General features: G+C 43.8%; 1 protein-coding gene across 11 annotated transcripts in view; it reads left to right on the plus strand.

The window, feature by feature from the left end:
* NLGN1 (neuroligin 1) overlaps positions 1–27,965 on the plus strand; it is a 676,946-nt gene that overhangs the window by 614,159 nt on the left and 34,822 nt on the right. The gene's annotated exons all lie outside the window — the stretch shown is intronic.

Consider the following 27,965-nt stretch of genomic DNA (forward strand, 5'->3'; position numbering starts at 1 on the left):
TTTTCTTACAGTTTCTCCATCTTCTCTCTCTCCCATTGTCTGGCCTCCCTTGTTCTAGCCTCAGTGAGGTCCTCCATCTTATTGGCTAACATCTTTAATGAGTTAAGAGACCAGTTCACCCCATCCTAATGGTGGATAGACACATCCAAGACTATTAGCTAAGAAGGGAATGGATGCACCCCCATACTCTGGAGGTCCTTAAGTCATTGACGACAGATTCTGGAATTGGATAACAGGAGACTGATTCCATAAGTACCTTGTTCTGTTTATTAACCCGGTAGTATATGGCATTGGCCACTGTTGGAAGACAAAATACTGGGCTAGGAGACCCAGTGTAGCTATTCTTATAGTTGTATAGGCTTTAAGGCCAGAAGGGATCATTGTGATCATGTAGTCCAGGCATGTCAAACTGGCATTTGGAGGGTCGCATGCAGCCCAATCAAAATTTTTTGTGGCCCCCAGAACATTTTTATAAAAGAATGAAGTGCGGCCCGCTGACTGCTCGGATCATGTGGCCGAGTGCCTGCTCACGGCCAGCCGAGCTGCTCTGCACACACGCTCACAGCTGTCTGGATGCTCTGCGCTGGGCACTCCAGCAGGCGCTCACAGCTAGCCGTTGTGCTCATGCTGCCTCAGGTGGCAACGACGACTCCAGGATCCAGGTATTAGATTGGGGGAGGGGGATGCTGGGAGATCCTGGCTCTGGGAGAGGGAGGAGGCATTAGGTTGGGTGGTCCTGGCTATGGTGGAGGAGGGAGGCATGAAGTGGGGGGGGGGACAAGGAGTGCCTCGGTCTAGGGCAGGGGAGAGGCATTAGGTTGGGGGGGGCTGGGAATGCCTGGCTCTGAGGGAGGGGCAGAGTCATTAGGTTGCAGGGGGGCCTGGCTCTGGGGGAGTGAAGGGAGATTGGGTTAGAATGCCGGGCTCTGGGAGAGAGGAGGGGAATATTTTGTTAATATTTTGTTTAATTATTTATTCCCAAATAAAATCACAAAATGTATATTAATTTTATATCAATAAATACGTCAATCTTTTGCAATTGCATGAATAATTATATCTTTGTGCAAAATCTCAACTCACAAAGTATCTGAAATTTTCACAGACGCCTGTTCTATTTGATTAATCATGGTCTATACTTGTTTTTATTTCAACAAAACAAGTTATGTATCATATACAAAATTTAAATATATATACTTAAATTTATATTTAAATTAAAAATATGTAAAATTAATTTAAAAATTATTTAATGTGAGCAAATAACAATTTTACACATCAAATTATTGTAATATTATATAGTATACCTAAAACATAATCTATAATAATAAATAACTATGACTTTCCAATAAAGTAAATTTTCTTTGGTGGCCCGCGGGGGTCTTGTGACTGGTGACCGGTGTTGGTGCCTTCTTTTTTTTTTCTCAACAAATGATCGATGATTTTGGGAACCCTAGGTGGCCCTGAAAGCTATCAGTTTTCATTTGTGTAGCCCTCAGTAGGCTTCGAGTTTGACATGCCTGATGTAGTCTGATCTACACTACATTACACTACACTGACCCTCACCCACCCCACTCCTGTAATAGACCTCAGGCTCAATTACTGAAGTCCTCAAATAAAGATTTAAAGACTTCAAGTTATAGAGTATCCACCATTTATACTAGTCAAAACCTGAAAGTGACCGAGGCCTCATATTGTGAAGGAAAGTGAACCCTCCCTCCACCCCCCCCATTCCTCCCCCAGGATATCTGCCAATCTGTCTGACCCACAGGAAAATTCCTTCCCAACCTAAATATGGTGATCAGTTGGATTCTGAGCATATGAGCAAGACTCACTAGCCAGGCACCTGGGAAACAATTCGCTATAGTACTTCAGAGCCTACCCCATCTAGTCTCATCTCTGGTCATTGAGGATATTAGCTACCAGTAGTCACTAAAGAGTCACACACCACGTGGGAACTTGCTACACTCATCAAGCTCTGTCTTAGGTTTTCTACCCTCATTGGCTCCCCTGGGAAGGCTGTTCCAAAATGTCTCTCCTCTGATAGAAACTTTTGTCAAATTTCAAGTTTAAACTTGTTGGTAGCTATTTTATAACGGGTTCCCTAGGGAGGGGGTGGAATCTCCATCCTAGAGGTTATTAAGTCCTGGCTTGATAAAGTCCTAGCTGGGATGATTTAGTTAGGGTTGGTCCTGCTTTGGGAAGGAGGCTGGACTCGATGACCTCCTGAGGTCTCTTCCACTCCTAGGATTCCATGATTCTATGATATCCATTTGTTATTTGTGTCCACATTAGTGTTTAACTCCCCTCACCCTGGTTTGAGATCCAAACAGGAGTAGCTGGGTTGTGACACAGCAAGAAATGTCTAATTAAAACACAAATTCAATACAACTTTGAATTATATCAGGTGAAATCTTTAACCTTCAGATAATTGGGTGGATCCACTCTGAAGTCTGTACTTACAAGCCCTCACAAAAGACTTCTAAATGGACTCACTAATGTTTTATTAAGATAAGATGTTTAAGGAATAAAAGGAACTTCCCTTAACAAAAATGGGAACTTCCATTTACTTTAAGTTGGATCTTTGGATTATTCAGATTCTATTGTTATTTATATGATGCAACAGATGTGCTTGGAGCTTTACTGGCATGCAGTATAATTTGTGAGGCAGAATAGATAAACTCTGATATTTAGATGCTTCAGACATGAGGATAAAGAGGACAAAGAACAGTTCAGGGCATCCAAAAACAATTTTTAAAGGCTAGCAATTAATCTGCCCAGAGGCAGGATTAACTACCTCTAACCCCACTGGGAGACACCTTTATGGAACTATCTGGCTACTTGGCAGCTGGCTTGCTGCCAACCAGCCACAAAAAAGTCTTCTTTAGCCCTGATGTCAGATGACTCCTTCATATAGTCAGTGGAATTCAACTAAGTTGTTGATTAATATATAAGGCAAACAAAGGGAGGTTGATTGTCATGCAAATTGAGGCAGGAGGCCCCCAAATGAGACACTGTGCCTCTAGTAAGAGTATAATTTAATCTCTCAAATCAAGATTTCGCTCTGGAGACATTGCACTGTAGAAGCTGTATGGCATTTCCACACCCGAAACCCATGGAAAGTCTATTCCTGATGAAGAGGCAATAACCCTGGTCTATACTAGAGAGTTATTTCCAAATTACCCCCCTTATTTCAAAATAATAAGCAGAGCATACACACTACCAAGCCCGTTATTTTAAAATAATGGGCTGGTTATTCAAAATCGGTATTCCTGCTTTCTTTGGGGAATAATGCTTATTTTGAAATAGTTATTTCGGGAGTTATTATTTTGAATTTGGTTATTTCAAAATCATTTCCTAGTGTAGACATGCCCTTAGTTGTTAATGTTTACTGCCTTTCATCTGTAATAGAGCTTACTGTATTGTCTGTCTCCAGTTTTTCAAGTCTTGAATTTGCTGGCTGGTAAACTATTAAAACAGATTAACTAAACTTCAAACAGATTTATTTCAGATGGTTAAAGCAAATCCATTTGGATTATCTGCCTTTGGACATCATTTCCTAGCCTGCAGAGGTTCATTAAGGAAGAATTTAAATGTGCTAGCTAGGGGAGAGCCAGCAGGAATCATATTTTGAAAATTATTCATATTATCATGCTTGATTCTGCTGTAATGTCTTATATTTCAGAAACCACACTCCGTCATGATTTATGTATCATGGCTTTGTTTAAATGCAAGAGCAATTGATAGCCTTTTAGTCATTTTTGGTAACAAAATGGCCTATGCCTAGAGTGCAAAAAAACAAAAAAATTGTAATAGACTCAATAGATGTATTCTTAAAATCTCAGCAGTCAAAACTATGCATTTTCCTTTGTGAAAGAGTTGCTGAGAGTTAAAACATCACACTAGAGCATTTTGCTTTGTTTCAATCATCGTATCTGTTTCAGAAGACAATTAGCCTGAGGTTGGATCTATGGCTTATTTGATTATGATTTTCAAAATGAAAATGAAGATGTTTAGAATTACTTTAATTGTGCTACCCCCTGTTTCATAAATAAGCACTGCCACTCTTAAAAATCACATTTGGAGATATATTTAATCAAAATTTATGTAAGAAAAGCAATATGAACTTTGCCTCAGACTGAAAATTATTCAGTCACATTCAGCATAAAGGCCATCATTCAAGAAAGCACTAAACCATAAGCCTAACTTTTGAGTACTTCAGTGATCCCCTCGAGTTCAGTGCTCAAGTACCTTGTTGACTTGTGGCCAGTGGAACAAATGCTGAGGTTCGGACTGAGGGCTAGGTTGTGCTTGACTGTAACATATGTCATAATTGCAACACTATTCTCTGATGTGTACATGGCTTGCTCTTTCCCTAGTACTTAATTATCTAATATATGGAGATATACCTATCTCATAGAACTGGAAGGGACCTTGCAAGTTCATTGAGTCCAGTCCCCTGCCTTCATGGCAGGATCAAGTACCATCCCTGACAGATTTTCCCCCAGATCCCTAAATGGCCTCCTCAAGGATTGAGCTCAAAACCCTGAATTTAGCAGGCTAATACTCAAACCCCTGAGCTATCCCTCCTCCCCTGAGCTAGCCCTCTGTGGTCTGCCAACTGTGTAACCACACAAACTCAAACACTCTTGCCTCATCTTATTACCTTAAGGCTGCCCCACTTTTTTTCCAAGTCCCTATTCCGCTCACTTCACCCCCACTTCTTTTGTTGCTCATTCTCCCTCATTCACACTCACTTCACTGGGCTGATGTAGGAATTTGGGCTGCTGAAAGGGGTGTGGAGTGTAGGCTCTAGCCAGGCAATGCTTACATTAGGGGGCTTCTGATCAGTGGTGCAGCAGAGCTGATACAGGTTCCCTGCCTGCCCTAGCCCTTTGCAGCAACTCAAAGTGGCTATCCCATCACTGCAGCACTTGGGGAGGACATGTGGCTCCACCTCCTGCCCTTGCCTGCAGGCACGCCCCTCTCCCCCGAGTTCCTGACCAATGGGAGCTGCAGAGTTGGCGCTCAAGGTAGAGGCAGCACATAGAGACCTTCTACACCTCCCTAGAGCTGCAGGAATGTATTGGCTGCATCTGAAAGCAGTCTAAGGCTATGGCAGGCAGGGAGCCTGCTGAACTGCCACACTTTTAACAGCCCAAAATCTCCTGGATTGGCTGCATTAGCCACAGAAAGTCTGATTCTGGGGGGATTCCCAGCAAAACCAGGAGAGCTGGCAACTCTACCTACTACCCTGGCAGTGCCTATTCCAAAGGGGGCAGAGAAGGTTCTGGGCTAGGGAGCTGTCACCCTTGTATCAGCACAGCCTGCGATAAAGTGCAGCCTTTGAAAGGGTGCAATAGCAGCTGTGTTGTTTCTGCATGTGTGGGAGCAGCAGGAGACATTTGGAATGCCAGACCATGATTCGATTGGGTCATGCAGCTCCATGCCACTGTAGACACAGGGCCGCACCTAACTGGCACAGTGTGGCCCTCTGATTGACTCTGTCCTCACACAAGCTAAACGCCTGTTAACTTAAAATAAAGGGAGTAAAAATTTGCACTTAAATTCTTTTGATATGATCTGATTTGTTTGCTTTGAATCTATGATCATCTTATGTGCATGCAAATGAGAGTGATAGCATTCCGCTAGAGTCATGTATAGAGCATTGCCATCACACCAGATGAGGCACCAGTCCAATTTCCGGTGGCTTCACTGAGAACTGGAGGGAACTTGGAAATTCACCCAATTTATGATCGGAAACTCCATGTTCTTATTGACCTGAGATTTGCCAGGAAAAAAAACCTGCCATCTGCTCTGAATTGTGCAGGTCTGTAGGACTGGAGTCAAAGGTCTCTTCAAAGCAGGTGCAGCCTGCCAAACTCATTTCATAGATGTGAATCTAGGAGGCCATAGATGAACAGCTAGTGCATTAAACCATTTCACTACGCTGCCTGCCCTATGTTAAAAAAACCCTCAACCCACATTTATTATGGCTATGGCATTTTTAGCTTTTGTACATTGAGGACCAAACTTTCAGCCATGCCTCATTCCCATCTTCCACTTGTTTGTGTGCAAAATTACAAGCAGACTTGCCTTTTTGTAGAATTAACAATAATTTTCATACACTTGCTAGAATTTGAATTTGCAAGCCCACACAGAACATTTCAGACTCGCATACATGTACCTGCATGCATGCTGGTGCATCAGCAGTGTGCTTGTAGGTGTTTGTGGCTGTAAAAGGTGGATTAATATGGAGACGAGCTGAATAGCATTCATTTTAAAGTTCTTTAATGGTATTAAAACTCATTAATTGTCTTACCATTAAATGCATTTTTCCTAAGTATCAGTAAAATGAAAATCATAGTAGATTGAAGTTTTTGTCTTTGATTGGATCTCACCATTAAAAAAATGTTTGTTGGAGACAGTCTCTGTAGCTTTCTTTTAAATTCCACATGCCTACAAATGGAAACTGTGTGCCAGAGTCAAACTGGTAAACAGCACATATGTTTCCCATGTCTCCAAAATATCTTGCCATGATACATAATGCATCAAAGTTTAAGGAAAAGATAAATTGGTCAGTTTAATCAGTGACTTTTAAACTGATGTTCTTTGTCATATTTGTTTGCTTTCTAAAAGGACATGGGCCACTTTACCCACTTGTTAGCAAAGATTTGCATGAGTAGTCCCTTCTCAAATGATTTTCTAACCAAGCTTGAGATCTTTTCCCATACTTATTTCCAAAATCTATAGGGAACAGCGCTGTAATCAGAATAAAATTTGACAAATTGATTCTGTTACATAACTGGTTAAGTATTTTTTTCACTGCCTCTGAATATAAAGAGAAGTCAGCTGGAATGGATCTTTTTCTAGAGGACAGGTCACAATCATAAAATCCAAAATCTCTCCACAAGGACTGACCCTGATTTCTAAGCCCTAATTTACATTATATCAACATTCTTTTAAAAATGCCTCTTTTGAGAGAGAGAGAGAAAGAGAGAGAGAGAGAGATGGGATCAGAAGCGCTGTGTACTCACATTAAGGTTCTCTAACCTTCAGTAATAATTGGCAGCTGGCCTGCTGCAAGGATAGAATCTGTAAAGCAGACAGTGTCTCCCATATGCTGCCCTTCTAAGGGAAGTCTTCTTATTACTGGAAAGCAGGAATACAGTGATGGTAAAATACTGTAAGGATCATTTATCAATCACGGTATCAGCATAGCGATGGCACTGTATAGCTATAAAAATTAGACAAGGAAAAGATCTATTCGTTCATTCCCTTGCCAGTGAAGAATTTTCTAGTGCTTTCTCCATTCTAATGTGAAAAGTACCAAGGAATGGGGCTTCTGCCACATCCCTTGAGGGACTTTTTCACACTCTTAACAAATCTCGCTGCCAAGAAATGTGTTTTTTGGTATTGAATCTGACTTTTTCCTTTTCTTTTTTTCATTGTAGTGATAACCTTGTGTAGCACCTAAATAATTCATAGACTGTAATGATGTCTTAGGGAATGGAGGGGACTTTTTTTTTTTCTTTTTTACCATTTTGCACTTCTCTTACCTTATATACTATTGTAATCTTTTCCAAAGTCACTCACCTCCAGTCTCCTGGACCGTTTTCCTTTCTCTTGAGAAATCTCCTTCAGTTTGTCTACTCATTATATTTCTGGTATTGAGGTGCTCAGCTTTTCAGGTGCTGTCACGCTGAAGTTGTATAATGAGGGTCTCTCACTTTCTTGCTCCGGGATCTGATGCCTTTGCAAATGCAGCCCAGCTTCTTTTTTTTTTTTTTTTTGGCTGCTGTACAACTTTGCAAACTCATGTTCAGTGTCCTGTTCACAATTACCCAAAAGTGTTCACCTTTCTTATTACCAGGCTTTTCTCTCACACTGACTCTCTGAGGGTATGTCTACACTACCCCGCTAGTTTGAACTAGCGGGGTAATGTAGGCATACCGCATTTGCAAATGGAATGAGGAGTACAGCTAGTTCGGATTAGGAAACCTAATCTGAACTAGCTACTCCGTGCTGCGTGTAGCCGCGCGGCACGGGGTTCGAACTAGCCGGGATTTAAAAATGGCAGCGCCCGGCTTATGCAAATGAAGCCCGGGAAATTCAAATCCCGGGCTTCATTTGCAAGTGCGGTATGCCTACATTACCCCGCTAGTTCGAATTAGGAGGGTAGTGTAGACATACCCTGAGGGTGTGTAAGACTACATGGCTCTGTCGATGGAGCCATGTAGATGAGTTAACTAGACATAGCAAAATGAAGTGGCGATTTAAATAATCGCCACTTCATTTACATCAAAATGGCCAAAGATTGTCGGCACAGCGCGGTAGGCTACATGGGGATCACCTGACCCCAAACCCTTTGTCATCAGATCCTGAAAGCCTCGTTTTACGAGGCATAAAGAATCTGACGACAAAGGGTTCTGGGGTCAGCTGATCCCCATCTAGACTACCACGCTGTGCCGACAAGCTGATCGGTACAGCGCAGCAGTCATTTTGATGTAAATGAAGCGGTGATTATTTAAATCACCACTTCATTTTGTTATGTCTAGTAAACTCATCTACATGGCTCCGTCGATGGAGCCATGTAGTCTAGACATACCCTATAGGTATGTCTACGCTATGGGGCTGTGTCTACATTGGCCCCTATTCTGTAATAGGGATGCTAATGTAGCACTTTGGAATAGGCAAATCCGTGGGGGATTTAAATATCCCCCGCGGGATTTGCATTTTCATGGCTGCCGTTTTTTTCCGGCTTGTAGATAAGCCGGAGAAAAGCGCCAGTCTGGATGCGATCCTCCGGAAAATAAGCTCTTTTCCGGAGGATCTCTTATTCCTACTTTCAAGTAGAGGCTATCTGAGGCTGTAGAGGGGAGCCGTGTCTCAGAACCTTCATCTTCTCAAGGGACAGCAAACTTCTTACTGTGTTGCCCTTGTGGATGCCACCATAATTCTGCCATGGAGCCGGACCTGCTGCAAAGCAGTCATCAGCTCATAGACCTCCTGCTGCACCTCATGGTGTAGTTGATGCAGGCTGCCCTTGTGGCACTGCAGGACCAGGACCTGCAGTTCACTCGGGCACTTCCTCACCCCACTCCATGTGCTGCTCATGCAGCACAGTCTCTCCCACCCTCCCCTGCACACCATGCACCACCACTTCTGGTGCCAGAACACCAGTTCCAACAGGTGGGACCAGATTGTCATGGAGCAGTGGGTCGACCACCAGTGGCTCCAGAACTTTCGCATGTGGTGGGACACCTTCCTGGAGAAGTTAAGTGGCTCGCCCCTGCCCTCAGGCCACGGGGCACCCACATGTGACCTGCAATCCCCCTCCAGATATGTATCGCCATCCCAACTTGGAATCTCGCCATGCCAGACAGCTACTGCTCCATTGGGAAGCAGTTCAGCATGAGCAGATCAACCATCAGGGCCATACTTATACAGGTATGATACTCTTGTGCTATTGTCCCAGGAGGATGGTGAAGCACTGGAATGGGATTCCCTAGGGAAGGAGGAGTGGACTTTGCCTCCCTGGATGTTTTATAATCCTGCCTTCACAAAGCCCCATGGGAGATGGGGTACTTGGGGTTGCTCCTGCTGTGGGAATTGGCTTTGGCTTGGGGAATTCCCGAGGGCTCAGCAACCCTGTGATTCTATGTTTGTAGCCTTCTACGGGTGGTGAGAGCCATCAACACCATCCTGCTGTTCAGGGTCATCAACCTGGGTGACGTGGACTGCATCGTTGCCAGTTTTGCCACCACGGGCTTCCCCAACTGCAGTAGTAGGGGGAGGGGAGGGATTGATAGAATCCACTTACCTATCCAGGCATATGATCACCGAGCCTCCAATTTCATTGACCAAAAGGGGTATTTTCAATGGTGCTGCAGGCCTTCATGGACCACTGAGGCTACTTCACCAACATTAAAGTCAGGTGGTTGAGGAAGGTGCACAATGCCCACATATTCCACATCTCCAGCCTCTTCCAGAAGATCATTCCAGCACTTTTTTTCTCCAACCACACCATCAGGGTTTGGGATGTGGACATGCCCATGTGCATCATGGGGGACACAGCCTAGCTCCTACTCCCCTGACTGATGAAGCCCTACACAGGACCCCCACCAAGGAATGGCTAACACCAGGCTCATCAGAGCCTGCGTTGTGGTGCAGGGTGCCTTCAGCCATTGAAAGGGGATCTTGGTAAATGGAATATCCCCCAGGTGGTGGCAGCCTGCTGTGTCCTGCACAAACTCTGCGAGAACAAGGGGGAGACCTGGGTGAGGTGGGACTAGAACCCACGAGCACCCTATCCCCTAGGTGAGCACCCTATCCCCTAGGCCCCACCCCACTTACTGTTAGGGCACCCCTTATCCCTCCAGGCTGTTCCTGTCAAGCTGGGGACAGAGGCCAAGCAGTTGGCCAGGGCCTTTGAGCAGCCATGCACCGCTGCCATCAGGCAAACCCATCAAGGGGCTGTGTACATCTGGGAGGCCTGTGAGGGAGAGTCTCAGACAAGGTCAGCTGTGAAACTCTCCCCTGGGCCTTCCCACAAAGGGCCTCTGCATTGTTCCTGTGTTCCTTTCCTCTCCACTCCTCCCTTCCTCTGCCCTCCCTTCCCACCTTCCTCTCCCTCCCTTTCCCTGCAGATACATTAAACCAGATATTTGGTTTGAAACAATCAAATGTCTTTTTTTATTTGGGGTAAATATAACTGGTGATGAACTGGGGAAAGAACCTGTGGGCAAGGGAGGAGGAAGAGCAGAGGGATGGGGCTGGGACTGGTATCTGCCTTGGGTGGTCCCACCAGCTCATGTGCAGGGCCCTCAGTAGCCATGGGAGATGCTAGGGAGTGAAGCCAGGGGAGAGGGGAGCAGAAGTGGGTGCAAGGGGACTTGGGAAGGAGCAGGTGGGTGACTGCTGGACCACTCAAGCACTGTGAGCAAGTGGTCGATGGTGGTGGTGTATGCCGCACACATGCTGTAGTTCCGCCGGGGCAGCTCCTGCCAGGTGGTGCAGTGCAGCTTCAAGTTGGTGTCCCACCTCTGCTCCTGCCACTGAAGACACTGCTGCAAGGCACGTAAGCAGGTGATGTGTTACTGCTCCAGTTCCTCATGGAGTTTTCTGCAGAAGCAGCTCTCGCAGGATCATGATTATGGCACAGGAGGTGTTGGATGTACCTCACTTGCAGTTGCTCCAGCTGTGAAGAAAAATGAGAAGGCCAGTCCTCCTAAGAGACACTGTCAATGAAGCCTAGCCCTCATCTCTGAGCCAACACCAAAAGATCTCATTTCAGTCGACCGTGCTTTCAGCAAGGCCATCTGTGGTCTAGACCGTGTGCACTGGGTCACAGACATTCCAGAGGAGCCTCACTACCTGCCACGCCCTGGGGACAAGCAGACATGGGAAGGTACCAGCCAGGCCAGGAGCCTGTGGGTGGGAGGAGAATGATGGGTGGCTCACCTTCCCTCCATGCTGCACACACTCCACATCTGACAGAGGCAGCGTTCCACAGGGAGAGGACTTCTATGTCTGCTGGAGGAAGGGGGGAAGGATTTTGGGGGAAGTGTATATGAGCAGCAGATGCCACTTGCCAGGGAGCACTGGAGTCTCCTTCTCTTCCTCCCCCCGACAGGTTCCCATAGAGGGGCTTGGTGTCCTCTTTCTCGCTGTGCTTCACCAGGAGCAGATGCTGCGCTCAGAGTGCGGGCATGAGCCTATGCCATGTTAGGCACTGTTGTGTGTGTCCATGACCTCAGCCTCCTTAATGGTGGCTTGTGGTGGGAAGGTGTCCCATCATGGAATTCGGAGTAAGGCAGGCCTCTCCAGAAACCCTGTGAGCAGCAGCAACAGGTTCCTTTGTGGCAGCATCATGAGGTTGTCTGCTCTGGACAGGCGCTACATGTGCACCCACGTGCACGAGCTGCTGTGTGAGTCCCAGGCCAAGAAGGCTGAGTAAGGAACATGCAGCCCCTCGCCACCCACAACCTCCTCCCACCTGTATCTAGGGAAAGTGATGGAACATACCTGATGGGCCTTTCCAAGCTTCATCCAAACCCTGGGAGACAGCCTGGGGTGGGGGACACCGATTCCAAGGAGAGGATGACCTTCTGGCTGGTGGGCACTGTATCCTGGCTGGCTTCATCCTCCTCCACCACCTTCTCCTCCTCGTGGTACACAGCCCCGCCATCTGGGTGGCTGATGATGGGCCAGAGTCCATGACAGGATGTGGTGCAGCTGCTCATAAAAGTGGCACAACTCAGGTGCTGCCTCTGAGCAGGAACTCCACTCCCTGGCCTTTGTGTAGGTCTGCCAGAGCTCTTTTATTTCCACGTGCATCTGCTCCTGGGTGCGCATGTGGGCCTTCTGACCCAAGCTTGCAGCCATCTGGCCATAGACGTCTGCATTCCTGCATGTGGTGTGGAGATCCTGGAGTTTAGCCTCCTCCCCCAGACCTCAATGAGATTTAGGATCTCCGCACCAGACCAGGTAGGGGCCCTCTTCCGCCTTTTGGGCAGGAGCTTGGGGCTGGTGGCTCTCTAGCAGCCTTGGGGGACTCAGTGGGAGTGCGGGAGTCGACCATTATTGCAGAATAGTTATCGGTTAATCTTGTAGTCATCGACACATTGACATCCCAAATCTAAATAATAAGTATCATCACTAGCACCTACCTTCTATAACTGTGTCCTCTTCTAGTTCTCTTCCTTCTTCTCCAAGCACACTTCAAGGTGTCTTTTAGAGGATTTTCCTTGTTCTCCTTTGGACTTTCCATGGCAGCTACCCAGGGCTCTATCCTTGGTCTCCCTCTACATTTTATCTCTGAGTAATCTCAGAGATAAAATGGGTAATCTCATATGCAAAGAGAGATTCTTCTATTACCTCCCTGCTGAAAATGTACAGATCTTCCTTTCTACTCTTCACTTGCCTCCCTTTGTCCAAACCAAATCTCCACCTGACTGAGATCTTGCTCAGTTCCCACATAACTAAAACAGAGTTCTTTCTTTTCCCCCACACCCATAGCTAGGGCCCGACCATATTCACAGTGACTTTGGTCAATTTCATGGCCATAGCATTGTTTTTTAAATAATACATTTCATGATTTTAGCTATTTAAATCTGAAATATCAAGAGTGGGGATCCTGATACAAAAAGAAGGTCTGGGAAGGGACAGAAGTATCACAAGGTTAGTGTGTGGGGAGGGAGGGACTGCAGTACTGCTACCCTTACTTCTGGGCGAATGCCTTCAGAGTTGGGTCATTAGTCAGTAGCCACCACTCTTAGCCTCTCAGCTCAAAGGCAGAAGCACAGAAGTAAAGGATAGCATGCTGTGATATTGCTTCTCCTCCTCTGCACTGTTAGTGGTGATGGACAACAGCCATCACTCTCTGGCTGCCCAGGTCTGAAGGCAGCACAGAAGTAAGGGTGGCAATTCTACAACCTTCCTGAAATAGCTTTGGGTTACCCTTAAATGCCTTTTTGGGTCTGGACCCCCAATTTGAGAAATATGGGACTCCACTATGAAATCTGCATAGCATAGGGTAAAAGGATACAAAAGACCAAATTTCATGGTAGGAGATGAGATTTCATAGTCCGTAATACATCTTGTGGTTGTGAATGTGGTAAGGCCCTACCCATAGCCCTCCTTGCCACCTTCTCTCTAGTTCACCATGGACACCACGGACCTGCCTGACATTCAGGTCTGGTTCCTGGACCTGATCTCCTTGGGCATCTCTCTAGATCCTCTTATCCAGGTTATGTCTAAGCCTTGCTGAATATTTCTACATAACATCTGCAAGAGATGGCCTTTCCTTTCTATCCTCACAGCTGAAACTCTTGTCCAGGCTCTCAGCTTGTTGTATTGCAATTACTGTAATGGTCTTTTCTCTGGCCTTGACCAGCACAATCTTGCCTCACTCGTAATCAGTCAGATTGCTCCTGCAAAGATCACTGTAGCCTGTCACTTTGACCATATAATCCCTCTTTTTGCATCCCTCCACTGGCTCATCTTCTTTATCACATCTGACATAGGCTGCCTGTCCTCTCTTTCAAAGACCTTCACAGCCTATGACCTCATTCACTGCTGAGATGTCAGTTCCTGCCTTTGATCAGCTTATGGTGCCATCCTTCTTTCACCCCCTTGTTACATTTTCACTTGCCACAGCAACTAAAGGTTGTTTATCCATTACTCTAATAAATCTATGGTAAAATTATTCTATTGACATATCTGCATCTATACCAAGGCTTAGGACAGCTTCATTATGTCTGTCACCCAGCCAGGCTAGAGTGCCCCCCCACCTGCCCCTATTTAAGTGGTTAACCAGTTAAACATAACATTTAACCAGTTAACTGGTTAAACTGTATTTAAATCCCTAAAAGCTACCCCTTTCATACTTACAATAACTTGACAATGGTTAGGCAGCTGATATACTGAGGCTACTGCCCATTATGCTGACAAATACTGTCTCGTTATTCTCTTGTACTTCTTTTCTGGATACATTTGCTGCTTCTTTTCTGTGAGCAGCTGTGGAGGCACTTCAGCTCTCTGCCTGCCAACTCAGACACAAAGTGGGGTGCCTCGATTTGGTTTTAGACAATTTTCTTCACAGCCATATGCTTTAAAAATCAAAAGGAAGCTTCGATCCTGCAGAATCTGATGACATTCAAGTGCTAAAGTTTACTTCTCTCTCAGCAAGTTATTTTTTCAAATCTTGTTTTGTGCACTTTTACTTTTTAGAACTTTTTTAGGTTTAGATTTGTGTGAGGTCTTGGAATATTTCATATAAGCTATGTGTAAGGCCACAGTTAGCGTTCTGTATTCCTATTATTTTTACGAAGATCTTATTATACTCAGACAGCAATTAGTGCTATGCTGTGGTGTATTAATTTATTAGTTGTTTTTTGAAAGTAATATACCGGTGGTCTCCAAAGAATACTGCAAAACTGATCCACAGTGCTATCAGGATTTGTATGCTTTTACAGATAAGTCCATTATATCGAGTCATTCATGTAGAATAAATGGGAAGCAAAATTAGCATTTATCAGTCTAGGGCCCTGAAAAGCTGTACACAACACAAGAAAATCAAATGAGCACGACAGGGAATTTGTTCAAAATCTTAATCAGCACTGCAGCACTGCAGATGAATATTATTGCCCACTACTTAAACTTTATTGCTCCATTTTTCTGTCTGTAGCCCTTTGCCTTGCCAACTTACCTTGCAAAGACAGCAGGCAGAACCATATAATACTTTTTATGATCTTGGTATCTGCACTTGTTTTGTCACTTGAAAGATAAGTACTATTGTGAAAATGATGGGGACGCAGGCAACCCCTTAGGTTGTTTTACAAGCCAGAGTGAAGTGCTATTAGCCCTGCATTCCAATCACAAGAGCCATCCCATCCCTTTCAATGACTCTTTACTCATTCTTAATGAGGCAAACAGAATTTACAAAACCAATTTTTTTTCACAGGGTTAAGCCTCATAAAATGGGAGGATGATAGAGTAGGTAGGGCAGAGGACAAAGTGTGAGCAGGCTTTTGAGCTCTGGTTTGGACCAAAGCACAGATTCTCTGCATGACCTTGCATGAGTCACTTGACTTTTTTTGTATCTCATTCAAGCTATAAAATTATCTAACAGCAGAGTCTAAAACCATGCAATCCTGAGTAAATAATACAGGCAGTGGAAACAAATGGGGTTTATGTTTTCGCATCTTAAAATACTTTTCCTGTAAAGAGTGACAGTTTGCTATGCATGATTATTCTGTTAGCATAAATTACTCTTACTTTCAGTGATGGTTTACCAGATATATCAAAAGTGATACAGAGGTCGACTTCATATTATGGTGCATTAACTTTGCCAGAATGCATTTATTGTATTTAAAACCTGTTAGATATCTGCAGTGGGGACAAAGACTGTATAATTTTTTTTTTACTTTAGCTTCTAGGAAACAAAATGCTTTAAATACAAAATATTGTGAGGGATTGCACATATATACCCCTCCCCCAGTTAGTAATTTGAAAATGCACAAAGGCTTGAATTTGCTCTCTTGGCCACTTTCTAAATATACTGAATGCTTCATTCCTAATGGAGGAACTCTTTTACACCATGTAGATCTTGGAAATAGTAAGTCTGCTGTTGCATCACAGCCATCATGCTTGATTATCCATACTTTTAGATGCGTGTTATATGAAGACTTCGATGTAATTATCATTATGGGGCCTGATTCATCATTGTTACTCTAGTTTTACACAAGCATCACATCACTGAAAACTTTGTATAGACCAGGAAGCAGCTGCCAAAATTTTGAAACAGAAAACCTGCCCCATCTTTGTCAGCCTTGAAAAGACATTTGTTTGGCTAAATGGAAAATTAATTAAACTCAACTGACCCCTTTATTTTCGAAGCACTGAATAATGCTTTAGTTCTAGTACTTCCATTAAAGTTAGTAGAAGCTGCTTGGCTAAAATTCCACATAATTTGAAAATGTTAGGATAGAAGACTCAAAGCCTGAAATTGCCAAGTAGTGTAGAGCTCAAAGGGGTACAGCACATAATGGGCAGTGACTGATTAGTATTTGAAGAGGTTTCTTTAAATTAGCCAACATACCTTGCTGCATGAAAAAAAAATTGAGGCACTGACCCTTTTATGGTTTACGGAGCCATTCATTATAACCAGTGCTGATGTCAACCTGGCCACTGTAATTAGAGGGGTTCTGCTGAAAAAATGTTGTGATCATGTGACGAGAGATTGTATCATAATGAGACTCACAAAAGGAATAAACTGAGATTGTTCAGGAAACCATAAATCTGGCATTTCCTTTCTTTTGAGGGTTTGGATGCACAATCTAACATTCTTTTACCATAGACTTTTTGGTATGTACTATTGATATTATTTATCTTGTTTGCATACTCAATCTTATATATACCCTTGACAAGGAATTGGGGAGAGAAAAAAAGAAAAGAGAAAATCAGGTCATCATATAGTACAGTTTGTAAGACGGATTCCCAAAAGTTACCAAAAAGTGACTTACATGATCAAACTAAACAACTTTAATAATATGTACTGTATCGTTGGTGTGCAGCCACTTTTATGCTTACACAGTAACATTATAGAACAGTTTGGGAAGAAAGTGAGCTAGAGAGAGAGAGCGGCTATAGTGGGAGTTTCAGTAGGAAGAATGTGCTTCCCATCTTAAAATCTGGCCACATACTATGGTTAACACCACTTCTCCTGCAAAACATTTAATAAATTGACCAGACCTAATCATTTGTGAGATCTGAAGAAGTCACAGCCCATGTGCAGGAATAGACATTCCATGGGTATTTATTTAATATATTATAGAAATAGTTGTTGTGGATGTAATGTTTATATCAGATATAAGTCTACCCCTAGAATTACTGTTCTGTGGCACTGTTATATGAATTAAACGCCAAGCACTTTGGGAAAACTTTCTCCAGTTCAACAATGAGAACACTCTGAGTCATGTTTTTTATAACTCACTCTCTGCTTTTAAGGACCATGCAACACAAGGGCCAGGTGTTATGTGCCAGTTGTTTAATTAAAAGGACTATTTTACCATCCACTAAATTAAACCCAAAATTAAAATGTAAAAAATTGGATTATATGGGGCACAGTTGAGTGAATATTCATTTTCATATAAGAGAAGTGTCATGTAAGATATAGATATCTAGTCTAAAGCTACAGTTCAGGAAATAATATGTTCTATATAAGTGACAACTTTTCCATTTGTTTCATGTAGAGAGGGAGTGAACATTTTGTTAGAAAACAGAATTTGTAGATTCACTTTATTCATGAATATTGTATGCTATACAGTAGATGAAAGTACAGATTTGTCGGTCAGTGCACATGGTGTCAGAATTAAGATAACTGAGTTTTCACCAAGCATAGAAGATACCATCAAAGAAAATATAGATTGCTTGATTCTCCACTGCTATGCATCTTGTTTTGTCATTAACCCCTGTGGAAGTGAATTTCTAAATATTACCATGCTGGTTTGACAGCATTTTATATCAAATTTGCAAAGCAGAGACAAATGAAGTCCATACTGTAGAAATGTTTTTATACATTTTAGATAATTTTTTAATTGTTATTACAGTGACTGAGAGCAGAAATTGGTCCATTCTCATTAAAGAAAGAAAAAGTCATTACAATGTTAAACCACTGGAAAATCAGGATCTTCAGCATTAAGTTTCCACAAACATCTCTAATGAAGCCCCAGAATTTGCCATCTTTTGAACATTGAGGTCGAACTCAGATTTTGGGGTGTACAAGTTCTGTCCTCTAGGGAAAAAAATACCATTGTTGATTCTGTCTTGAGAATGACTCTAAAAACCTACAAGCATATTAAAACTGTGTTAACATTCTATACCACTTTTCCTTAAGAATCAGCAAAAAACTTGTCATTGAAAATATGAGGCAGCTTTTCAGAATTCATATTGAGTTTTTGAACTTGGTTGGGTGAAGATGATCATGTGGTACAAGACACAAAACACATTTTCTTTCTAGATGAAAGATGCTACAGTCTATAAATGCAGATGATACAGCATACAAATACAGAATATAAATACTCATTATGTTGTTAATCACTGGATATCTGTTCCTCTTTTATTGTCTGTGTGGCTATCCCTGCATTACTAGTGTCAGAGTTTCACAAATCTAAAAGGCTAAAAGAGATGAACCGTGCCTTTCTCTTTGTTCACCAGTTCTCTCATGAGTTAAAAATAAGTCTTTTTTAAGTGTCAAATGATGTTATACACTCTGGAGTGCAAATATAAAGCAATACACATCTTTCTTCCATTAGAGACTGAGTTATACAAAGATTAATCAAACCATTGTATCACACTGATCCTTTTATTGAAAGAGCTGGGATTTCTCTGCAAGTGCTACCTTGCCAGAAATGGGATACAATTCCATACTGCAATGTTCGAGATGCCTTTGTAAACTGAAACGATCCTTGAAGTCAACAGAAAGGTTCAGGAACAGAAAGCTTACCCCAGTGAATACCATTGCAAGTTAGCAGATGTGCTTTTGTTTGTAGAATCGGTAGCATTTTCACAATACTGCTTGAAGTCTGATAGTAATTACTGATGAGAAAAATGTCATTTTGAGAGTGATGCTGAACAAGGTACATTAACACTTAATTTGTCTCATCAGTTGGCAAAAGACTTACTTTTTTACAGTATGTTAAAGAAGTGTCCAGACTCAGATTTCAAAGATGAACGCATGGTAGGTGAGACTCAGAGGAATATGTTAGCTCAATATTTCAGCAGCCACCTCTCTGCCTAAGAGACCACGTCAGACTCTGGAGTTGAGAGAAGGACTGGTCTCCCCAACAGCAATGTTGTGTCAGCAGGAGGGAACAATCTGATGCCTATGCCAGGAGGAAAAAGATTTTTGTACTAGGGGATGAAAGATGGTCCATTGGTAGTGAGATTCTCTGCTCCAGCACAGATTTTCTGTGTGATATTTCACAAGTTACTTGGCTTCTCTGTGGTTCAGTTCTCCCTCTGTAAAATGGAGGAAATAGAATTGCCCTACTCTTACAGGGGTTGTTGCAAAGATAGTTACACAAAAGACTGTAAGGTGCTCAGATACTGTCATGATGGGGACCAGATAAACACCACAGGAACACTGCTCAGGGAGATTTTGTTTGCTTAATGTCAAAAAGTGATGGACTGGCCAGGGAGATAATTGCTCAAACTCAGAATTGCAAGTCCATAAGGAAGAAACATGGGACAACATGCTACAAGAGGGAGAGGATAAAAACTGTGCACAAAGAGGTGGAATAACCTCATAAGAACAGGTTGTTCTACTGCAGGGTTCTTCATACCTTGCTCTGAAGCCTCTGAAATCAGTTGTAACAGATGAGATGCAGTGTTGGTCTCATTTATAGGTAAATAAGAAGCTATGACTTCTGCTTAAGTGCCTCTTTTATTTCCATTTCATCCTCACAACTCTCCTTACTCCATTATCTGTTTTGTTCACCAGTTGCATCCAGCTCCCTGGGGCAGAGACTCTTTGCAATAGGTTGTACATCCTTGGTCCATCAACGTCGGGAACTGACTAGTCCCGAATGAGAAAATTTTCCAGACCAGGGGAGTTGTTCCCTGCCACTGCCCCCAAGCCAGCCAGCGAGCCCCCTGCCTCTGGCTCTGGCTCCTTCTATTCCCCCCCACCCCTCGCCAGGATTTCTGCCCTGCTGCCATCAGCCCCCTAGTCCTGGGTGACTGGGGTTCTCCACTGTATTCCACCCTTGGGATGTATTCTACCCCAATACATCCCTTTTTGGGGGTCAGTTGTTTCAGGATGACCTGGTGTTTGACTTTCTGAGCCAGTAGTGTCGTACGGAAGGCCAGATGCCTTACATAACAAGCTAACATACTAGTAATAATACAAATAGCTACAAAACCCAATAATACAATAACAATAGGATGGAGGAGATTATATGGAGACTGGATGCTTTTTTGTTGGCAAGGGCTCCCTCATAATGTTGCTTGGGCCAAGGTCCCAACTGAGTACCAGCGTTCTAGGACTGAAGGGTTAGGCATTGAAATACGAATCTCACCTGTTTGAACGGGGGGCACGATCCATTCAGCCAGGTCTGGGGGGAATCTTTCCACCTGGGAAGTTAATTGCCACCATCCCGAAGGGTTAACTGACAGCACACTTGGAATAAGGAGCACTCACCGCATCAACTGCATGCTGGAGGGCTATTCTCATTTACGCAAGCGTGCCTGAGGAAAACATTGCAAAGTGACATCATTAGCAGGGAGGAACCACCACCTAGCCCCTGGGCCCTGTGCGATGGTTTCTGCAGCCACCATAGGAGCGGAGTCTCCCGGGCTGGGTAGTATCCAGACCCTCTGCCTGACCTCCTCCACACTCTTAGGTGTACTTTCATCAGGAGCCGGGGTGCTAAGGCCACCCTGACCCTCGTACTGCCTGCTATTAAGCAAGAGTGCAGATTACTACAGGCTTGCCCCAACACTGGCTTCCATGAATTTGCCAATTACTCTGAGCCCAGTGCCTTGACCAAACTGCTAGGCCATTGGCCACTGCCCAGGAATCTGTGTGAAGGAGGCATGTTTCATCCCCCAGCTCTATTGCCTGCTTGCATGCCAGGTGTATAGCCATTAACTCTCCTAGCTGGCTGGAACCTCCTGTGCCTTCTTTAATCATCTGTATGTTCCGGGTCTGCTGTAGGGCAGCAGCTCGCCACTTCCGGGCACCTCCTACATTTCGGGCAGACCCGTCAATGAACCAGGCAAATTGTTTCTGCTCGGTTGTCAGAGCACTGTAAAAAGAGCCCCACACTGCTGTTCCTTGCAGCGGAGGCAGCTGCTGTGGGTTGGGCTGTTCAGCCTTATCTCCCTCTGGGAGCTGTGCTATTAACTCATGCAAGTAGGAAACCTCTGAGGGTCCAGGCTTAGCTCTCTCCTGGATGTACCACCTCCACTTTAACAGAGTGCTGGCCATAGCTCGACCTGACCGGGGAGCAGCTGTATCTCACACCCAGCTCACGATAGGGAACTCGGGGCACAGCAACACCTGCTGATCTTGAGTGGCATACTCAGTAACTAATAATGCCAGATAGCAAGCCAGCACCTGCTTCTCAAAGGGAGTGTAACTAACACTGGCCCCTGTAAACGTCTTGCTCTAAAATCCTAAAGGGACCCGATGCCCTTGCTGCATTTGCCACAGGCTCCAGGTAGCTTGGTTTCCCTGGGTGGAGACCTGCAGTTCTACAGGACCTGGTTCCCACAGCCCCAAGCCGAGGGCAGTTGCTACTGCTGCCTTTGCTTGCTGAAAAGCTTCCTCCTGTTTATTCTCCCATGTAAAGGTGATCTTTTTCCTACTAACCTGGTACAAAGGTCTTAGAATGGCCTGCAGGTGGGGAATAAAGCCCCTCCAATAACCCAGTAAACCAGTAAAGCGCTGCGTTTCCTCTTTTGAAGAGGGACGGGCTGCACTTAAGATCTTATTCTTTGCAACTTCTGGCATGACACGCTGCTTTCCTGTCCATACTATGCCCAGGAATTTGACATTCTCGCTGGGGCCTTGAATCTTATCTCTGTTAACTGCCCACCCGCGTTCCTTAAGGTAGTTCAGGATAACGTCCAAAGCTTCTGCTACCTCCTCTTTGGAGTCTCCCTGGATCAACACATCATCAATATACTGCAGGCACTGAATACCAGAGGGAAAAGAGGGATGGATTTTACCTAAGTCTCAGGCAATCAGCCCATGGCACAGAGTGCGTGAGTGTAGATACCCCTGTGGCAGCCGGGTGAATATATATTGCCGGCCATCCCAGGTAAAAGCGAACTGATCTTGTGACTCGGGGGCTAAGGGGATAGAAAATAAAGCATTTGTGAGATCTATCACTGCTTTCCAACTTCCTCCAAACTGGGCAGCTTGTTCCAATAGGGTAATTACATCAAGTACAGCGTCTGTGAGTGGGGTGCTACTCGGTTCAGGTTCCGGTAATCAATAGTCATACGCCAGCTGCCATCTGTTTTCTTAACAGGCCAAATAGGACTATTGAAAGGTGACACTGCAGGGTGGATTACACCCGCTCGTTCCAGATCCTTAATGGTGGCCGTGATTGCTGCTGTTACCCCCGGGATACGGTATTGCTTGGTATGCACCGGGCGTGGGGATGGAGGTACAACCACCAGTTCCCACTTAGCATTTCCCACGGTCAGTGCCCGGACCCCAAATGCAAAACATCCTCCTGGCAGGGAGAGCTGCAAACCCTTTAACACATTCATGCCCAGAATGTATTCACCTCCAATGTTTGCAATTACAACAGGACAGAGTGACGGGGGAAGATCTCCAATTCCCAGTCTTAGGGTAGTTTTAACTGCAGGAAGGTCAGGGCCTCTCAGACCTTGGATTACAATGGGCTGTCCCCTCCGTGGGTTAGGGGGTCCCGGGGATTACAGTCACTTCTGCCCCAGTGTCCTCTAGAGCGGTTACTTTGTGTGGGGTCTGTCCTGCATGATAAATGGTCAGGGGAACATATGGCCTTGGGTCTCCCTGTGTGTCCCCCCCGAATCCCAAATATCCCCATCCCATGTGGTGGGGACCCAATCAGTGGACCGGAGCGCACAGACCTTTGCCTTCGAAGGCTGGCAGTCCCGATTGCACTTATACTTCTGATTGGCATAGCGGACAGCCATAACTTGCAGATTCTGACCCATCTCTGCTGTATGCTTCTGTGCATGCTCTAAGAAGGCTTGCTATATTCCAGACAGAGCTTTAACCCTGTCCAGTTCCTCCTTAAGCTGTGCTACTTCTCACTGTAACCCCTCCTTCTCCTCACACACACTGCAAAGCACTCTGAGAAACAGCCATCAGGCCTGATGCACCCCCTTATCCTTCTTGTGGATATCCAGTGCCTCCAGCCCCTTTTGGATACTAGCAGTACTGACTCCATCAGCTAGCTCCCCCTCAAACTGCATGGCAGGCATCACGTCATACCAAAGTCAAGCTACCGAGTCACAGGCTGATGTGCACGGCCAGCCTGGAATCCGGTGCTCTGCCCTGCTACCTCCCTTGCCCATCTGCTTCCCTTTCTTCCACGTGCTAAGCGGTTTGAACCAAGAGAACCTTGCTCGCAGCGCCAAATGTAGCCAGCCAGAGTAAGTCTAAGGTCTGACACTGGGCTCTTAAGGTACAAAATACACCACACAGGTATCTGTCAAACACAAGGAGTTTATTTCCTGACAGCTAACAGCTGTGCCCCATAAATGGAATCATAGAATCATAGGACTGGAAGGGACCTCGAGAGGTCATCAAGTACAGCCCCCCGCCCTCAAGGCAGGACCAAGCTCCGTCTACACCATCCCTGACAGATGTCTATCTAACCTGTTCTTAAATATCTCTAGAAAGGGAGATTCCACCACCTCCCTTGGCAATTTATTCCAATATTTGACCACCCTGACAGTTAGGAATTTTTTCCTAATGTCCAATCTAAACCTCCGTTGCTGCACTTTAAGCCCATTACTCCTTGTCCTGTCCTCAGAAACCAAGAGGAACAAATTTTCTCCTTCCTCCTTGTGATACCCTTTAAGATATTTGAAAACCGCTATCATGTCCCCCCTTAATCTTCTTTTTTCCAAACTAAACAAGCCCAGCTTCATAGGTCATGTTCTCTAGACCTTTAATCATTCTTGTAGCTCTTCTCTGTACCCTTTCCAATTTCTCCATGTCTTTCTTGAAATGTGGCACCCAGAACTGGACACAGTACTCCAGCTGAGGCCTAACTAGTGCAGAGTAGAGCAGCAGAATGACTTCACGAGTTTTGCTTACAACACACTGTTTATACAACCTAGAATCATATTTGCTTTTTTTGCAACAGCATCACACTGTTGACTCATATTCAACTTGTGGTCCACTATGACCCCTAGATCCCTTTCCACCATGCTCCTTCCTAGACAGTCGCTTCCCATCTGGTATGTATGGAACTGATTGTTCCTTCCTAAGTGGAGCACTTTGCATTTCTCTTTATTAAACTTCATCCTGTTTACCTCTGACCATTTCTCTAACTTGCGAAGATCATTTTGAATTATGTCCCTATCCTCCAAAGAAGTCGCAACCCCACCCAGTTTGGTATCATCTGCAAACTTAATAAGCATACTTAATAAGCGAAGAACAACATAACAAAGAAGCGTCAGATCTTACGTCCCTTCCTGCAAGCCTGGGACCCCGGGTAGGCTGTGGACAAAGTGGGAGGTTGTCTCAGCTTCCGAGGTGCCAGTACCCAAAGCCCATTGGTGAGGTCCGATTTGCTAGGCTCTGAGGCAGCCTTAAATACAGTTTTCCTGCCTTGTTTGGCAGTTTGGAAATTTCCAGGGTTTACTCATTAGTGCTGATGTAGGGCTTAGCTGTTAGTTATCGATCTGGTTCTGATCTGGATCTTCTTGTTCTTTGGTCCTGTTTACGTGATCAGTATGTTAGGGTAAGCAGAATTGTTTATACGTTCTTGCCCTTTACCCTTATCTTTACTTGTTCTTGCTATACTGGCAACAATGCTTATCTTAAGTGGTGTATGTTCCCAAAAACTTGCTTCTGGCTCATTAGATAGGGAAAAGGGAAAGGGGGGAAGGAATGCCTTCCCTAAACCAACACGTACATAGTTCTTCCGCAATTGACCACTATAGCCCTGATCCAGAATTGGGGTTCCTAAGTACTTCCAAAGTAAAAATAATAATGCTGTGATCATTCTCTGGGTTTCTATGTGGGCTTCCTTTATGCTCATCCGAGTGGTCCTTATTCCCATGTATACACTCACTGACTTCAGTTAAGATATGCACATGCATGAGGATTGTTCATGTGTGTACCAACTCTAAATTCCACCTTATGGTAAATGCACTTACTTTTTAATGCCTATTAAATAAACATAATTTAAAATGACAAATAACCAAAGTAAAGATATATCATTATGTGGTCTCAGTAAATTCTGTTTGTAATCCACTGTGGCTATGATTTTTCCCTAGGGACCTAATTCTGCCACCTTTGCTCATGGGATTTCACTGAGCAGGCAGTGTCATTTAATTTCAATAATGCATCATAAGTAAATGTGGCAGAATTGGGTCCTAAGTAACTAACAGAAGTAATTTCTAATGGGACCAAATACAGAGAGTGTAAAATGGTCCTGTACAGTTTAATTAATGCACCATCTGTTTAGGGAAATTAGCACAGATTAAATTTCACACCAGCTCACCTAAGGCTGTGAAAGTTCCACTAGAGACTGTGGTGTTTGGTTAATAGTGTTAAAATATATTGGCACTGTTTAATGTAATGTACAAATATTGCAAACATCAATCCATGTGACAGTGAAACAGAAGCAAAGAAAAGAAGGGCTGGAAGGGACTTTGAGAGGTCATGTAGTCTAGCCTCCTGTGCTGACACAGGGCCGTCCTCCCTAGATCATTGCTGAGAGTTTTTGTCTAACCAGTTCTTAAAAACCTCCAATTAAGATGATTCCAAAACTTCCTTTGGAAGCTTAATCCAGTGCTTAACTATCCTTACTGATAGAAAGTTTTACTTAATATCTGGCTTAATCTTCCTGGCTGCAGATTGAACTGATTGCTTCTTGTCCTAACTTTACTGCCTATGGAGAAAAATGTATCACTATCCTTTTTATAACAGCCCTTGACGTATGTGGTCCTCAGTCTACTTTTCTCAGGACTAACTGTGTCCTTTTTGAAAATATTTCTCATATGGTTTTTTTACTTTTCCTCGGGTTTTCTAAACTTGTTATCATGTTCGTAGTTCTTTTCTGGGCTCTCTCCAATTTCTCCTATCATTCTGAAAGTGTGGCACCGAGAACTAGACACTTCGCTCCATCTAGGGCCTAACTAGTTGATTTAGTTGGGATTGGTTCTGCTTTGGTCAGGGGGATGGATTTGATGACCTTCTGAGGTCTCTTCCAGCCCTAGGATTCTATGATTCTATGAACTAGGTATGTACAGAGCATGAAAAGCACCTGCTGCATGCCTGTTTGTACATGCCAAAATGTTATTAGCCTTTTTCATAACTGCGTCACATTGTTGACCCATTCACTTTGTGATACACTGTAACCCCCACAACTTTTTCACAGTGCTACCATCCCTCATTTTGTAGTTGTACATTTAATTTTCCTTCCTAAATGTAGCACCTGACTTTTTTATATTGCATCTTATAATCTGGACCACTATTCCAATTTGTCAAGGTACTTATGAATTTTCATCCTGTGTGCTAAAGTGCTTGCAACCCCTTCCAACTTAGTGCCATCTACAAATTTTATATGTATACTCTTTATTGCATTATCCAATTTATTAATTAGCATGTGGAATAGTGCCAGACCTAGGGTTGACCTCTGTGGAGCCCACTAAATATGTACTTCCAAAAGCACGAGATACAAGTTTCATGGAATACTTCTAAATCAAAGGCTGGGAGATGTGGGAAGCAGGGGAACGAGAGGTTACTCTTTGCCATAAAATTTCTCAGTAACTTGACAAAAAAATTGACGTTCTTGTCCTCTTCTGACAGCTTCTTGTTGTGAGTTGATAATTTTATGTAAATTGAGCGTTTGTTCTGTGCTGAGAATTTGCTTTCTGTGACCTCCCTCTCTTATTCTTTTTGGTGCCAGTAGGATGGTTACAATGTAGCTTCTGCTGCTGATGGGTGTTTTCGAGCTTTAAGATGTCTCATTTAGTCTAGATGTGAACAACAGAAGAACGTAAAAAAATTGTCATCCTACTCAGAGATCAGGCAATTATGTTTTTTCATAGGTGTTATTTTATATATAATTGTAGGGTAGGTTTACCTGTAGTGTTGGTTTCTAAAATACCTGAAGAATCCACAAAGCATTAACTTAAAAAAAATCTATTTTTTGTTTAATTCCTTTTGAATTTCCTCTCTTTAGTGCTTTATTTGCCTTTGTATTCTTCTGGTGGAAAGAGGGAAGAGCAGATTAGGCATGTCACCTGCTGCTTTTCTGAACCCAGGATGCTCTCTGATCAGTCTGAAGCATGCAAACTGAGTTTACAAAACAGAGCAACTTCTGAAGTAATATACTGGCCCTGAATGCAAAATCCACATGTACCAGGTCCATAACACAACACTGAACACTTCTCTCTATCGCTTTTATTTTATGTGTCACAGGAACATAAAACTTTTATGTGGACGATCTGTCAGGAAATAAAGGACTGTTTCAGTACTTATCTGTTAGCTCAAATATATATATGTGTCTCTTTTTTAAAGTCTGCCTCCACCATGTACTGCAGCCTCCAGTTATCACATGAACTGACTGTTGTTTTAAGTATCAATTATGTTTTGCTACTCATGAAATATACATTTATTTTACGAATTGTCACAGCAACGAAATATGCTACAATGATTATGAACATCATGTGCAACTGCAGCACATGTGAACTTTTGCTTTTCTCAGGGAGAAACATGGAGTTCC

This window comes from Pelodiscus sinensis, chromosome 10 (assembly GCF_049634645.1).
Source record: "Pelodiscus sinensis isolate JC-2024 chromosome 10, ASM4963464v1, whole genome shotgun sequence".
NCBI classification, from domain to species: Eukaryota; Metazoa; Chordata; order Testudines; family Trionychidae; genus Pelodiscus; species Pelodiscus sinensis.